General features: G+C 37.6%; 1 pseudogene; it reads left to right on the top strand.

The window, feature by feature from the left end:
* The first annotated feature begins 5,314 nt into the window (after positions 1-5,314).
* Positions 5,315-16,364, top strand: LOC100139418 (dihydrofolate reductase-like; annotated as a pseudogene).
* The last annotated feature ends 270 nt before the right edge of the window (positions 16,365-16,634 follow it).

Here is a 16,634-nt window from a genome sequence, read left to right as displayed (position 1 = left end):
CAGGCACATACAATACATTTCTATCACCTTAACCCACCCAGTTTGTGGTACTTGTTTATGGCTGCCTTAGGAAACTAACACCAAGGTTTTCAGAGATGACTAGATCTTTCTCATTCATAGCTAAAGCCAAATATACACTGTTAAAACATGAAAGCAAAATATAAATAATTATGAGAAAACCACAAACAAAACATGAAACCTAAGTAGCTACACTAAAGGCTTCTAGAAGTTCCAAGGTAAAACATTTATTTCACATTCAGCAGTGATTTAAGTCTGGCTCTAGAATGATAAGAAACACACAACTCCTCTTACAATTTTAATATTTCAAAAGATATAAAATAGAAAATAATTAATACATCTAGTCCTTATTATTTACCAGATCCAGTAAAAGACATTCTTTTTCTAGTACGAAAACTAATCATTACAGTGACTCTGAGATAGAAATGATAGCATCTTCCTTTTCCAAATAAGGAAATCATAAAGAATTTGCCTAAGTTATAGTAGTGAAAATGCCCAACGTAAAAGTACTTCCCACTATCCTGAGTGCTGCTGTTCTTAATCCAGAATGCTCAAGTATTTTGTGCAGTGAATAGAATGTATGTGCATTTACTTATATCTATTGATATATATTTCTCTTCTCCAGATATATATTAAAGATACACACACACATACATCCTTGAAATAAACATATCATCAGATACGACATTGAGAAGTAGCTAGCGTATTGACATCTTATATTTCTGACAGAATGTGGTCCACTGGAGAAGGGAATGGCAAACCACTTCAGTATTCTTGCTTTGAGAACCCCATTAACAGTATGAAAAGGCAAAATGATAAGATACTGAAAGAGAAACTCCCCAGGTCAGTAGGTGCCCAATATGCTACTGGAGATCAGTGGAGAAATAACTCCAGAAAGAATGAAGGGATGGAGCCAAAGCAAAAACAATACCCAGCTGTGGATGTGACTGGTGATAGAAGCAAGGTCCGATGCTGTAAAGAGCAATATTGCATAGGAACCTGGAATGTCAGGTCCATGAATCAAGGCAAATTGGAAGTGGTCAAACAAGAGATGGCAAGAGTGAATGTCGACATTCTAGGAATCAGTGAACTGATATGGACTGGAATGGGTGAATTTAACTCAGATGACCATTATATCTACTACTGCGGGCAGGAATCCCTCAGGAGAAATGGAGTAGCCATCATGGTCAACAAAAGAGTCCAAAATGCAGTACTTGGACTGCACGTTTCCAAGGCAAACCATTCAATATCACAGCAATCCAGGTCTATGCCCCAACCAGTAAGGCTGAAGAAGCTGAAGTTGAACAGTTCTATGAAGACCTACAAGACCTTTTAGAACTCACACCCAAAAAAGATGTCCTTTTCATTATATGGGACTGGAATGCAAAAGTACGAAATCAAGAAACACCTGAATTAACAGGCAAATTTGTCCTTGGAATACGAAATGAAGCAGGGCAAAGACTAATAGAGTTTTGCCAAGAAAATGCACTGGTCATAACAAACACCCTCTTCCAACAACACAAGAGAAGACTCTATACATGGACATCACTGGATGGTGAACACCGAAATCAGATTGATTATATTCTTTGCAGCCAAAGATGGAGAAGCTCTCTACAGTCAGCAAAAATAAGACCAGGAGCTGACTGTGGCTCAGACCATGAATTTCTTATTGCCAAATTCAGACTTAAATTGAAGAAAGTAGGGAAAACCACTAGACCATTCAGGTATGACCTAAATAAAATCCCTTATGATTATACAGTGGAAGTGAGAAATAGATTTAAGGGCCTAGATCTGATAGATAGAGTGCCTGATGAATTAAGGAATGAGGTTCGTGACATTGTACAGGAGACAGGGATCAAACCATCTCCATGGAAAAGAAATGCAAAAAAGCAAAATGGCTGTCTGGGGAGGCCTTACAAATAGCTGTGAAAAGAAAAGAAGCAAAAAGCAAAGGAGAAAGATATAAACATCTGAATGCAGAGTTCCAAAGACTAGCAAGAAGAGATAAGAAAGCCTTCTTCAGCGATCAATGCAAAGAAATAGAGGAAAACAACAGAATGGGAAAGACTAGAGATCTCTTCAAGAAAATCACAGATACCAAAGGAACATTTCATGCAAAGATGGGCTCGATAAAGGACAGAAATGGTATGGACCTAACAGAAGCAGAAGATATCAAGAAGAGATGGCAAGAATACACAGAAGAACTAAACAAAAAAGAGCTTCACGACCCAGATAATCATAATGGTGTGATCACTGACCTAGAGCCAGACATCCTGGAATGTGAAGTCAAGTGGGCCTTAGAAAGCATCACTACAAACAAAGCTAGTGGAGGTGATGGAATTCCAGTGGAGCTATTCCAAATCCTGAAAGATGATGCTGTGAAAGTGCTGCACTCAATATGCCAGCAAATCTGGAAAACTCAGCAGTGGCCACAGGACTGGAAAAGGTCAGTTTTCATTCCAATCCCAAAGAAAGGCAATGCCAAAGAATGCTCAAACTACCGCACAATTGCACTCATCTCATACGCTAGTAAAGTCATGCTCAAAATTCTCCAAGCCAGGCTTTAGCAATATGTGAACCGTGAACTTCCTGATGTTCAAGCTGGTTTTAGAAAGGGCAGAGGAACCAGAGATCAAATTGCCAACATCCACTGGATCATGGAAAAAGCAAGAGAGTTCCAGAAAAACATCTATTTCTGCTTTATTGACTATGCCAAAGCCTTTGACTGTGTGGATCACAATAAACTGTGGAAAATTCTGAAAGAGATGGGAATACCAGACCACCTGATCTGCCTCTTGAGAAATTTGTATGTAGGTCAGGAAGCAACAGTTAGAACTGGACATGGAACAACAAACTGGTTCCAAATAGGAAAAGGAGTTCCTCAAGGCTGTATATTGTCACCCTGTTTATTTAACTTATATGCAGAGTACATCATGAGAAACGCTGGGCTGGAAAAGCACAAGCTGGAATCAAGATTTCTGGGAGAAATATCAATCACCTCAGATATGCAGATGACACCACCCTTACGGCAGAAAGTGAAGAGGAAGTAAAAAGCCTCTTGATGAAGGTGAAAGTGGAGAGTGAAGAAGTTGGCTTAAAGCTCAACATTCAGAAAACAAAGATCATGGCATCCGGTCCCATCACTTCATGGGAAATAGATGGGGAAACAGCAGAAACAGTGTCAGACTTTATTTTTCTGGTCTCCAAAATCACTGCAGATGGTGACTGCAGCCATGAAATTAAAAGACGTTTACTCCTTGGAAGGAAAGTTATAACCAACCTGCATAGCATATTCAAAAGCAGAGATGTTACTTTGCCAACAAAGATTCATCTAGTCAAGGCTATGGTTTTTCCAGTGGTCATGTCTGAATGTGAGAGTTGGACTGTGAAGAAGGCTGAGCGCCAAAGAATTGATGCTTTTGAAGTGTGGTGTTGGAGAAGACTCTTGAGAGTCCCTTGGACTGCAAGGAGATCCAACCAGTCCATTCTGAAGATCAGCCCTGGGATTTCTTTGGAAGGACTGATGCTGAAGCTGAAACTCCAGTACTTTGACCTCCTCATGCGAAGAGTTGACTCATTGGAAAAGAGTCTGATGCTGGGAGGGATTGAGGGCAAGAGGAGAAGGGGACGACAGAGGATGAGATGGCTGGATGGCATCACTGACTCGATGGACATGAGTCTGAGTGAACTCCGGCAATTGGTGATGGACAGGGAGACCTGGCGTGCTGCGATTCATGGGGTCGCAAAGAGTCAGACATGACTGAGCGACTGATCTGATCTGATCTGATCTGATTTCTGATATGTGAGATATATGGAACTAATTAAATTTTCCCTGATGTTTGCCAAACTTGAAAAAGGCATTTATATGAAATTACAGAATGTATATGTGAATTGAAAACAAAAAAGCACAATGTGAGAGTGGTAGTTAAGTTTTATTTAGGGCCAAATGAGAACGATAGCCCAGGAAACAGTCTCTCAACGTGCAGCTCTGAGAGCTGCTCTGAAGAGGTGGAGGCAGAAGTCAGTATAGATGTGATATTAGTGAAGAGGAATATGTGCAATCAAGAACAGATTTTGGCAAAAGGTTGCTGCTAGTCACGAGGAGCATATTCTCTGCTAATGATTCTAGTGGTTTTTAGATATGAGGAGTAATAAAAAATTGAGTTCATAAAGTTTCACAAAAATATCTATCTGAAAGCCTGTTTTGCCAGTTTTTCCAGGAACACAGACCCCATTCCTGATCTCCTCCTGAACTCCTATCAGGGTGTATTGAAGGTTAGCAACTACTATGGCTACTGACCTAATCCTTGCAGAGGCAGATGGCAAGTGACAAATTTTAGTTGGCACGTAGAAAATGCTTTGGGCTTGAAAAATTCACAAATATTGTATGATATACCACAACCACTCTGCCCAAACCAGCACCTTATCTATCATTTCTATTCTTTATATCCCTATTGCCCACAATTTCTGCCTTATGTATTTTTTTGGTATAGCACAATTCTTTTTAGCAGTATTATAATTGCAAATCTGTGATAAATGGACAATATAAAAACATGGAAACAAACTCGTATTAATAGTGTAGTAATCCCTATTGTGCTATATTTGCATCAGAAAATGCAAAATACACATTTTATAAAGGACAAATTTTATGTTATATTTTTATTTTCATTGCCTTGTATAATATTATAAGATTATTGTATGTCCTAATTTGCATTATAATTTTTACTACTTAAAAGTATAAATATGACAACTTTGCATAGTTTATTAATTTTTAATTTTTCCTTTTATAAAAAATTATCTAATAATGGGAAAACCATTGCCAACCATATATGAAATATGAATTTTACCCCTTATGATTATTTTATAAAGATTTTATATTTGCCTAATAAAAGACATGTGATACTGTACTATAAATAATTTCATTTTAATGCTATTTCATATCAGCATTTTCAAGTTTTGTTTACATTTTTAATATTGGCAAAAGTTAGCACATTGACTAAACCTTGTTGCATATGGAACAGGGTTTTGTCTTATTTTGCCTTCTATCTCTCCCCACCCTTGTTCTCACTTTCTCTGTCAGTGACAAATTTACACATTTTTTAACATGGCAATAAAGTATAACTTTAATGCAGAAAAAAAAAAGTGAGTTGTCTATGATTACACACTAGTAAGCTGTGGGGCTAGAGTTTGAACCTACATCTAAGGTCAGATTTAGGTTTTGTAGGGCCTAAAGCTTATACAATATGTGGGGGTAGTTGTTATTTAAGCAAAAGAAAACAATATTTATGAATACAAAATGCCTACCTGGGGCAAGCGAGCGGCCTTGGAGCTTAAACTCATTTTGTCAGCTCTTGTCTGGGTATTTTTGACTTTCAGCATTTTCTTCCAGGTAATTAGACATATAACACAAATTAATTATAGGCAAAATTTAAATATAATTAATTACTTTTTTAGGTCACTAAAAATTTAACCATCTAGCGTTAGCCATTGCTAATTACAAATATTTATATATTCTGTAGAGATCTTTCCACACATATGCATTTATGTTTGCTTTTTTTTTTAGTTAATGTACTGTGTTATTCTTGTTTAGTCACTAAGTTGTGTCAGACTCTTTTGCAACCCCATGGACTGTAGCCAGCCAGGCTCTTCTGTCCATGGATTTCCCAGGCAAGAATACTGGAGTGTGTAGCTATTTCCTTCTCCAAGAGATCTTTCTGATCCAGAGATCAAACCCCTGTCTCCTGCATTAGCAAGAGGACTCTACCACTGAGCCACCTGGAAAGCCCTTATGGCTTATTATGGCAGATCAAAAATATTTGGAAAAAATTTTCAGAAATTTCAAAAAAAAATACTTGAATTTGCAGCATCAAGCAACTATTTACAAAGGATTTACATTATATTTACAACTATTTACATAATATTTGCATTTTATCAGTCATTATAAATGATCTAGAGATAATTTAAAGAATAGGGGAGGATATATTAACATTGTATGCAAATACTATTCCATTTTATATAAAGAACTTGAGCATCTGTGGATTTTGGTATGCAAAAGAGGTTCTGGAACCAATTCCCAGAGATAGCAAGAGGAGGGAGACAGCATTTCTTCCGAAGTTCCAAACACACTTCTGTCCTCTAGACCTGCGACACAGCTGCTTTGCTGAGATCTCCCAGAGCTCCTCTCATAGGCTGATTTCGTTTTCTTTATTTCATTATCTAGCTTCAGTTCTCTCATGTCTGCTCTCATAATTTTAGCAAAGTTTTTGCTTGTTTCCACATATCCCCTTTCTCCCTTAAAGTTCCTTTTTCTAGGTATCATGCTCTTTTTTCAGGTTTACAGTGTTATCTTATTTTTCTGAGGGTATGATATATATGTATATATATATATATATATATATAGTGGTTTTCTTTTACTGCCTGCATTGTTTCTGTTTCCTTTAATATTTCACTTTCTCTAATATTCTCAGAAAGCTTGCTTTGCATTTCGCGTGAAAATCTCTCCACAAATGTGTGGAAATTATTGTTTTGCCATTAAAATATTTAAGTGTGGGGCACTAAAAAGGTAATTGAAAATTCTGTGTGCATGGAGGTAAAGCTTATCAGCTTGAGGGGTTCCTCAGAGAGTGATTATTTCAATGCTGGGAAAATGTATGGATAAGCAGAGGCAGTGATGTATATGCCTGTCTGCACTCTTCTTGAAGCCTTGCCATTATTTGTTGACTTTTACATAATTTTCCTGTTTTAGCACAAGACTTGGGCTTCACAACTAAGTACTGCAAGTGAATTTCACGTGCTCCCTGAGATATTGATTTCCTAAGCCTTTTAAATAGCCAGTTGGAGCATGGGTGGGGTCATGTTAAGACAATCATATTTCCCATTAGAGTCAACAACCTTGATTTACAATCATTGCCCCAGTATAATTAAATAGCACCCCCTTCTACTAAATGTGTCCTGGTTTGGATGATAAATTACTATTTAGTGTTTTCCAACACTTTCCATTTTTAATCAGGCCTTTCATGAAGTCATTATAGTTTAAAAAACTGATACAAAATAGTAATTTAGAGTGACAACCTCATTCTTATTAAAATTAAGATTTTTCTATGAAATCTTTATATAAATTTAATGTTTTCCCTAACAGTTTATTTTTTTTATAATACAAGTAAACATTCTTGAATGTTTCACAAGACTAAGGGCCATATGCATTGTTAGATTTGTACATTCTCTAGACTCCTTTATACTTGATGAGGGTCTGGACTTCTAGTGACTGGTGGAAGTTAAGCTTGTTAGCTTCTTCCACTAATAAAGCAGTGGCAGCTACTGTCCAGAGGGAGCCAGGTAAACCTCAGGTCACAGAAACTAGTTGTTTGGAAAAATAGTCTATAGAATGGGGAATTTCCCCTAGCTTCTGTATAAGGATTCCCAGAACTGCCCCCTGCTTTTCAGCCACATATAAGATGAATGGCTTTTTCAAGCTGGGGAGACCCAGAGCAGGGGCTCTGGTGAGGGTTTGCTCAATATCTTTGAAAACTTTTTCTGTTCTCAATTCCAAAACAATGGTTCTGTATCTGGGCCTTTAGTGGCTTCATATAGAAGTTTATTTATTGGCCCAAATGCTGGAGTCCAAATTCTAGAAAATCCTGCCATGCCCCAAAAGATACAAAGATGTTTCTTTGTTTTTGGAGTGCTTAGACCTAATATAGTTTGTTTTCTATATGGAGACAAATGTATACTTTCAGGGTGTATTATATATCCCAGATCATTAACTTGTTGCTTTGTGATTTGGGCATTTGAGATTTGTGTGTTTGTCTGAAAGACTCCGTAACCCTGGGCCCCAAAGAAATTAAGGACTGCAATGGCATTTTGAATGAGACCTACATGGAGGGGCTACATATAAATATTTCATCTATATACTATAGAATTCCCTCTACTTTTAGATTTATTTCCCTAGGTTCTCTTCCTAGGGCCTGGGTAAACAAGAATGAAATGTGAAAGTGAAAGTGTTGGTCATTCAGTCATGTCCGACCTCTTAGACTGTAGCCCACCAAACTCCTCTGTCCATGGAATTCTCCAGGCAAGAATACTGGAGTGGGTTGCCATTTATTTCTCTGGGGGATTGTCCCAATCCAGGGATTGAACGTGGGGATCCTACATTGCTAGCCAATTCTTTACCATCTGGGCTACCAGGGAAGCCCAAACAACATAACTCACCAGGCTCCTCTGTCCATGGAATTCTCCAGGCAAGAATACTGGAGAAGTCACTCCCTTCTCCAGGGGATCTTCCCAACCTGGAGACTGAACCCGGGTCTTCTGCATTGCAGGCAGATTCTTTACTATCTGAGCCACCAAGGAAGCCCAAGGTGCTTCTCAGCTGGTACTAGTGGTAAAGAACCTACCTGCCAGTTCAGGAGATATAATGAGACATGGGTTTGATCCCTGGATTGGGAAAATCCTCTGGAGGAGAGCATGGCAACCCACTCCAGTATTCTTACCTGGCGAATCCCATGGGCAGAAGACCCTGGTGGGTTACAGTCCATAGGGTCACAAACAGTCGGACACAACTGAAGCAGAAGAAACAAGTATGAGCTGTCCCTAAGACAATACTGTCCAGATATGTTGTTGCATTTGGCCTGAGTTGGGGTCAATTCACTTGAAGATAAACAGATATTGCAATGAAGGATGAACTGGGATACAAAAAGAGGCATCCTTGAGATGGAGTATATAGTAAATTATTCATTGTCCTCAGGGATTTGGGCTAATATATAAGGACTGGCCACAAGGGAATGTATAAAGACCATTGCATCAGTTACTACTCTAAGGTCTTATACCATCCTATTTCCCCATTTGGCTTAATGACAGGCAAAATAGGGATATTGCACAGAAACTGGCAGGGTACCAAGAAGCCATGTTCTAAGAATATATCTATGAGAGATTGTTTTTAACTTTATGGGATATTATCTCTTGATAGGACAGATGGCTTCTGGCCTAAGTCTAATTCTTACAGATTGGGCTTTAAGGCCCCTCATGGGATTTCTTTATCACATATTGAAGGGTTCACTGCTTGTAGAATATGGCTGGGAATAGGACCTTGCTCTGATGGCTAGTCTGTATTGGTCAGAGTCAAGATAAAGAGTTGTTTGGGGCCTCCTAAGAAATTAAAAGACGCTTACTCCTTGAAAGGAAAGTTATGACCAACCTAGACAGCATATTCAAAAGCAGAAATATTACTTTGCCAACAAAGGTCCATCTAGTCAAGGCTATGGTTTTTCCAGGGGTCATGTATGGATGCGAGAGTTGGACTGTGAAGAAAGCTGAGTGCTGAAGAATTGATGCTTTTGAACTGTGGTGTTGGAGAAGACTCTTGAGAGTCCCATGGACTGCAAGGAGATCCAACCAGTCCATTCTGAAGGAGATCAGCTCTGGGATTTCTTTGGAAGGAATGATGCTGAAGCTGAAACTCCAGTACTTTGGCCACCTCATGCGAAGAGTTGACTCATTGGAAAAGACCCTGATGCTGGGAGGGACTGGGGGCAGGAGGAGAAGGGGACAACAGAGGATGAGATGGCTGGATGGCATCACCAACTCGATGGACATGAGCTTGGGTAAACTCCTGGAGCTGGTGATGGACAGACAGGGTGGCCTGGTGTGCTGTGATTCATGGGGTTGCAAAGAGTTGGACACAACTGAGTGACTGAACTGAACTGAACTGAACCATAGTATGGACCCAAGGGAGCCCAGAAGGTCTCTTTCTGGAAGGGAGGTAGTACAGTCATGCACAACTATTAATAAAAAGGCAGGTGAAATCAGCCACTGTTCAAACTGGCAAGTGAGAGGCCCAGTGTACTAACAGGTGTGAGGCTTTTCATTGGCACCAGTCACAGTACAATTTTTGGAGGAAAGCTTGAGAAATCAAGACAGAGTAAGTGGCTCCATATCAATTAAAAATCAATCTTGTACCTACCATGTCAAGAACTATGTAGGATTCCTGGATGAAGATAGACATCTCACTGGGGGAGCCACCAGAATTCCCGGGAAGTCTCAGTCATCCAGCATGGCCATCTCAGGAGCAGGAGCCCCTCTTCCCCTTTAGGACCAAGGGCAGTCTGTCTTCCAATAATACGTTTGTTTGCAGGCAGGGATGGTTCAGGGGGGCTCTTACTGGCATTCTTGGGCCCAGTGGCCAATTGACTTGCATTTGAAGCATTCACCCTTGTTGGTCTTACCTATAGATGGATAGTTGAACTTCCTGGGCTCTCTTAGTTGTCCTGAAGTCACAAGGCATGGCTGACAGCAACAGCTATCAGTTTTCATGAGCCCTGGCCTGCTTTTCTCCTTTTGGATTCTCTCTTCCTCCTTATCTTGATCTCAATTACTAAATATCCAAAATGTCACCTCTATGAGTTGGGGCAAGGGGGTTTATGGCTTTAATTGTAACTTTTGGAGTTTCCACCTAATATCAGGGTCACAGTGGCTGATAAAATATTGTCCTAGCAGGGATTGATCTTCCTGAGTGAAGGGATCAATGTTAGTATATTTTCTAAAAGCTTCTACAACCCGCCTATTAAAGAAGGTTGGATTTTCTTTTTCTTGAGTCATTCATTTAACCCTTTCATAATTAACTGGCTTTTTGATATACTTTCTCACTCCTTCTAATGCACGTTGTATCAAAATCATTATTAGAAATCATACAGCTTATTTTGCATTCCAAACATATTCTTTTTGAATGATTCTAGGAAGGTTGCTTCAAATCTCTAAACTTCAGTCTCCTCATCTGTAATTATTAGTTCTCACTCTTTAAGAATGTAATAACAATTAAATAGTGCAATGTATGTAATATGCTTAGCACAGTGCTTGATAGCATAATAGGTACTTGATAAGTTCCAGCATGCTAGTGGCTTTGCATTGCTTCACACTGTATCTTTAACCAGATTAGTTGCTATTTGACTGATGTTCTTTGGGACATGTTTAACTTAGAAAAATGTCAGAAAGGCTAATGTAGCTGATAATTTATAACAGCTAATTTTATGATTAGGAATATATAAAATTATTGTTTAGTTAAGTAAAACACTGCTTTCTTTCTATCTGTAAACTTTACTCCAAAGAGAGAAAATGTAGAAAGATAGAATATATGAAAGAAAACATGACCAAAAAAGTTGACAGCAACTGTGAGAGTATACCAAATAATCAGTGGTTCTCAAATTTTAGTCACATTTGTTCAACTTAAATACAGTACACTAGTTTTTAAAAGCAATTTATTTCCCTGCATCCAACTCCAATAAGTTATGATTTGGTAGTCCTGTGGGAGAACCCAGGAATACTTAAGTTAATAAGCACACTATATGTGCAGCAGGTGGCTAGTGGACTACATTTTGAGACACAATAATCTTGCTAGGGCAAGACATGAAAATTCAATAAAAAATACTCTACTGGCCTTCTATTACATGATGATGTAATGCACATGCTCTTAGTTGCAGGTGAGACAACACAGCCATGTAATGCAAACACTGAAATATAGCAATATGTGAAACAAGCACATATGCTAAGTCACTTCAGTCATGTCCAGCACTTTGCGACCCTATGGACTGTACACTGCCAGGCTCCTCTGACCATGGGATTCTCCAGGCAAGAATACCAGAGTGGGTTGTCATACCAAGCACATAGCAGCCCCAAATAAATTTAACACAGCTGTGTACTAACAACTCTCAGAAATAAAATCACAACTTTGCAAAATCATTTGGTAAACTTGCACTCAATAAAAATAAACAAATAAGTAAAATGGCAAATACTTTCAACTTTCAGTTTGCTCCATTAACTTATCTGAAAACATAAATCAGTTAGCCCTCACAACTCTAAGAGATAGGTACTTTTAATAGTCTAAAGATGAGAAAACTAAGGTACAAAAAGTTACGTAATTAATTTAGCTTGAGGACTCAAAACTTACTAAAGTGGCAAATGCAGGCACTCTGTTTCCAGAGATATGCTCATGATGATGTTGTAACTAGTTTCCTGGAAGGAAGAAGATAGACTGACTTCAATTCTAATATTTATTCTTGGCCATTACATAGCTTTATGTATTTTACAGGCATTAAGGTTTAGTGTTCCTCTAAATATCTTATATTTTTTTCTGTTTCTTTTCTAACTTTTCAAGTGTGTATATTTGAGTTAGTGATGAACACCAAGAACAAACTGAACAGAGATTAGCAAGGAGGAATGAAAGTTTGCTGCCTACATAGATTTCAGAGCAAGACAAACCTATGATATCCTAAGTTCTTTTTGACATTAACAAGCTGTTCTATTCTCACAAAGTGGATTAGTCTTCCATCAAAGCAGTTAATGGTATGAAAGAACAGCTTTAGAATCTGCATTGTTATCTATGTAATGTTGAAGGGACAGTTTACTGTGTTCACATTTAGCACTTTACTTTTTCATGAGAGAAACAAAATTTTATTTTTGAAGATATTTTTCTCTATTGTTGTTCAGTCTCTCAGTCATGTCCAACTCTTTACAACCCCATGGACTGTAGAATGCCAGGCTTCCCTGTCCTTCACCATCTCATGGAGTTTGCTCAAACTTATGTCCATTGAGTCAGTGATGTCATTCAGCCATCTCATTCTCTGTTGCCCCCTTCGCCTCCTGCCCTCAGTCTTTCCCAGCATCAGGGTCTTTTCCAATGAGTCAGCTCTTCACATCAGATTGCCAAAGTATTGGAACTTCAGCCTCAGCATTAGTCCTTCCAGTGAATATTCAGGGTTGATTTCCTTTAGGATTGACTGGCTTGATCTCCTTGCTGTCCAAGGGACTCTTTAGAGTTTTTTCTCTATTATGATATACCAAAATGGTCACCAAAGCAAAGATATCTGTAATGGTCATCTTTGTTGTTGAAAGAATATGATTGCTATCTGAATGCTTCCAGAATGTTTTAAATAACATGCAAACTCTCTTTTCGTATTTCAGTCATTCTGGTCTTTGTTTCCTTTTGTAAAATAATACCAATGACTTACTGTTTGCTGGTCCAGTATTATTTCCTATTTTGCTCAAGATGCCTTGATATTGTTAACTACTTACTACTCTTGGCACCTAAGATGAATAATTTTCCTGTTTCTTTCAAAATCTATCATTGTATTTTACACTTGACTCTACCTTTCGCTCTTTATTTCTACTTCTGAGTCCTACTGCTCAAGTTTGCTTTGAGAATTTCATAATTATCAATTAGATTAGTTGCCATGTAAGTTAATGGCCACAAAGCGTGTGACTTCCTAAATAATTTTTCACTGCATTAAACTTTTGTATCTTAAACCATTGGTAGGATACATAGCTGCCTTTTTATGTGTTTCCTTAACTAAATTTTTATATGCTCATTTAGGAACTCAGCTTGTAGGGACAAAATGGACCCCTGAAATGCCTTCCATTTCCACATCTTCTTGAAATTTACCATCCATGCAATGTTATTTTCTGATAATTCCAGCTCACATAGTTCTGCTTATCTTTAAACATCCTATACCACTTCATTTTCAGCCACTGAGCTTTTGCTTTGTGTTTTAAATCTGCTCATTCTCTTTACTCAATCTTACTGTAAATTCATGGGGAATAGAGATTTTATATCCTCTGCCATTATATCTCCTAGAGTGTCCTTTTTGGGCACTGGGTAGGTACTCATTAAATACTCATTGAAAGTTTTTTAATCATATTGTTGAGTTTGTTCCCCATACTTTGGATTGAGCTCAAACATCACTTAATACATAGCCTTTCTTAGTTAAAAAAAAAAAAAAGAAAAAAAATTACAAACTAAGACTTTTTATCTGGTTACTGGCCTTTAATTATACTAACTGCAACTTTTAAGTTGCATTACTGATCCAAAGAAAATACTGACTGTTGGTAATTTTCTGACCTGTGATTGATGAAATGTTATTGAGTAACATTAGTCATATTCTTTGTTAGAATATAACTTGGTATTTGGCAGCTATACCATCAATTAGCATTACTGCTGATAACCTCTATTTATATACCAAGTAATTTGTTTTTCCATAGAAGCTGAAAGAAGGGGAGAAGGAAATGATAGTTGCTCATTGCCACAGTCATCTGTGGTAAGAAAAATAAAGAAATATTTTTTAAACTTTTGTAAAAATTTATGTTGTTAAGTACATGTACCCATGCATGCATGGTCATCTTGGGATGATTTCTGTCTACCATTAAGTATCAATTTATTCTTATTGCCCATTTTTAATCTAGGTCTTTGATACTTCATTTCTTACCTAGATTTTTGGATAAGTCAAATAATCCAAGTCTCCATACCAACGTTCCAAGATCATTCACAATGCCAAACCAAAGAGTTGCTAACTTAGCTTATTTTTCCCCTTTTCTGAAATGCATTCTAATTAAGCAAACTCATATCTCAATGCTTTTAATCCACTTCTTAAAAAGGAGTTAAGCACTTATTTAATGTCTACTACGTGCCAAACAATGTGGTGGGCATTCTGCATAAGTTTATAAATGAGAAAATAATAAGCTCTAAATAACTTAGACCAAAATAAAGCAAGCATAGTTCTTTAGGTACCAATCTCTTTAGATACCAAAGTATTGGAGCTTCAGTGTCAGTCCTTCCAGTGAATATTCAGGGTTGATTTCCTTTAGGATTGACTGGCTTGATCTTTCGGTCTAAGGGATTCTCAAGAGTCTTTTCTAACACCACAATTCAAAATCATCAATTCTTTAGCTCTAAGCTTTCTTTATGGTCCAACACTCACATCCATACATGACTACTGGAAAAACCATAGCTTTGACTATATGGACCTTTGTCGACAAAGTAATGTCTCTGCTTTTTAATATGCTATCTAGGTTTGTCATAGATTTTCTTCCAAGGAGCAAGCATCTTTTAATTTCATGGCTGCAGTCACCATCTGCAGTGATTTTGGAGCCTGTTTTTCCTTTGAGACTTTTCAAGATATCTCAATATTGACAGCAGAGAAGGCAATGGCACCCCACTCCAGTATTCTTGCCTGGAAAATCCCATGGATGGAGGAGCCTGGTAGGCTGCAGTCCATGGGGTCGCTAAGAGTCAGACACAATTGAGTGGCTTCACTTTCACTTTCATGCATTGGAGAAGGAAATGGCAGCCCACTCCAGTATTCTTGCCTGGAGAATCCCAGGGACGGCAGAGCCTGGTGGGCTGTGGTCTATGGTGTTGCACAGAGTCGGACACGACTGAAGCGATTTAGCAGCAGCAGCAGCAGCAATATTGACAGAGACAACTTTAAAGGTCTCAAAGGGAAAAATTAATTTTTAGTACTCTAAGTACTTTATAGTTAACATGCAACCAGTAAGGAGAATAATCTAGTTTGAAATTAGACTATTAAATCATCTGTATTAGTAGTATGAATTTTGCTCACCTTTTCCCCTAAAAATAAGAATTTTAGAGGTTTTTTCCATTAATTCAACCTCTTTTTTCATATTTACCCAGACTATCATATGATGTAGGCAAATATAAATACAATACAGATTTCAAAAAAAAAAGTAAAAAGAATTCATTCTAAGCTTCAAATACATACACACACACACACACACACACACACACATTTATTCATACGTAGGCAGGAAGATAAAGAACATTTTTGGTGGAAATTTGAGCAACACTTTTTGTAAGTAGCAAACACCAATGGCTTTTATCTAAGGATTCATTATTTTTAAAATTTCACATTAAGTGGAAAGAAAATAATGATTAATGGCTTAAAGTCAGATTTAGAAAATTTAACATTTTAATTGATTTAATGCTTTCTACATACAAGTTAATAACATATTTTAAAGATAAAGGTAGTTCGTCCACTAAACTGCCTCATCACTCTGTCGCAAAGCATGGGGCATCAGCAAGAATGGGGACCTGCCTTAGCTCTTGCTCAGGTATGAATTCAAGCATTCCTCATCAGTAGAAGATAAACAGAATTTGGTGATTATGGGTAGGAAGACGTGGTTCAACATTCCAGAAAAGAATCAATCTTTAAAAGACAGAATTAACATAATTCTCAATAGAGAACTCAAGGAACCTCCACAGGGAGCTCATTTTCTTGCCAAAAGTCTGGATGATGCCTTAGAACTTATCGAGCAACCAGCATTAACAAATAAACTAGATATGGTTTGATAGCAGGAAGCAGTTCTATATAAGGAAGCCATGAACAAGCCAGGCCATCTTAGATTATTTGTGGCAATAATCACGCAAGAATTTGAAAGTGATGCATTTTTTTCTTGAAAATGATTTGGAAAATTATATACTTCTCCCAGAATACCCAGGTGTTCCTTCTGTCCAGGAGGAGAAAGTTGTTAAGTATAAATTTGAAGTATAAGAAAAAAGCAATTAAAGTGAAAGTGTTTTCTTATCTATTTTGATCTATCTTCCCTCCGTCAAAAAAAAAAAAAATGCATTTTTGTTGTATTTTGTTGGCTTTAAATCAACTATTTCTAACCAATGTATTCTTATTCCCCATTAATCTTTTTTTATTAATTTTTATTGGAGTATACTTGCTTCATAAAGTGTTAGTTTCTGCTGCACAGCAAAGTGAATCTGCTGTGCGTATACACGTATCCCCTCTTGTTTGAATTTCCTTCCCATTTAGGTCACCACAGAGCAC

Source organism: Bos taurus, chromosome 5 (assembly GCF_002263795.3).
Source record: "Bos taurus isolate L1 Dominette 01449 registration number 42190680 breed Hereford chromosome 5, ARS-UCD2.0, whole genome shotgun sequence".
Lineage (NCBI taxonomy): Eukaryota > Metazoa > Chordata > Mammalia > Artiodactyla > Bovidae > Bos > Bos taurus.
Note: the sequence above shows the minus strand (reverse complement) of the source record. Positions and strands in the feature narration are given on the sequence as shown.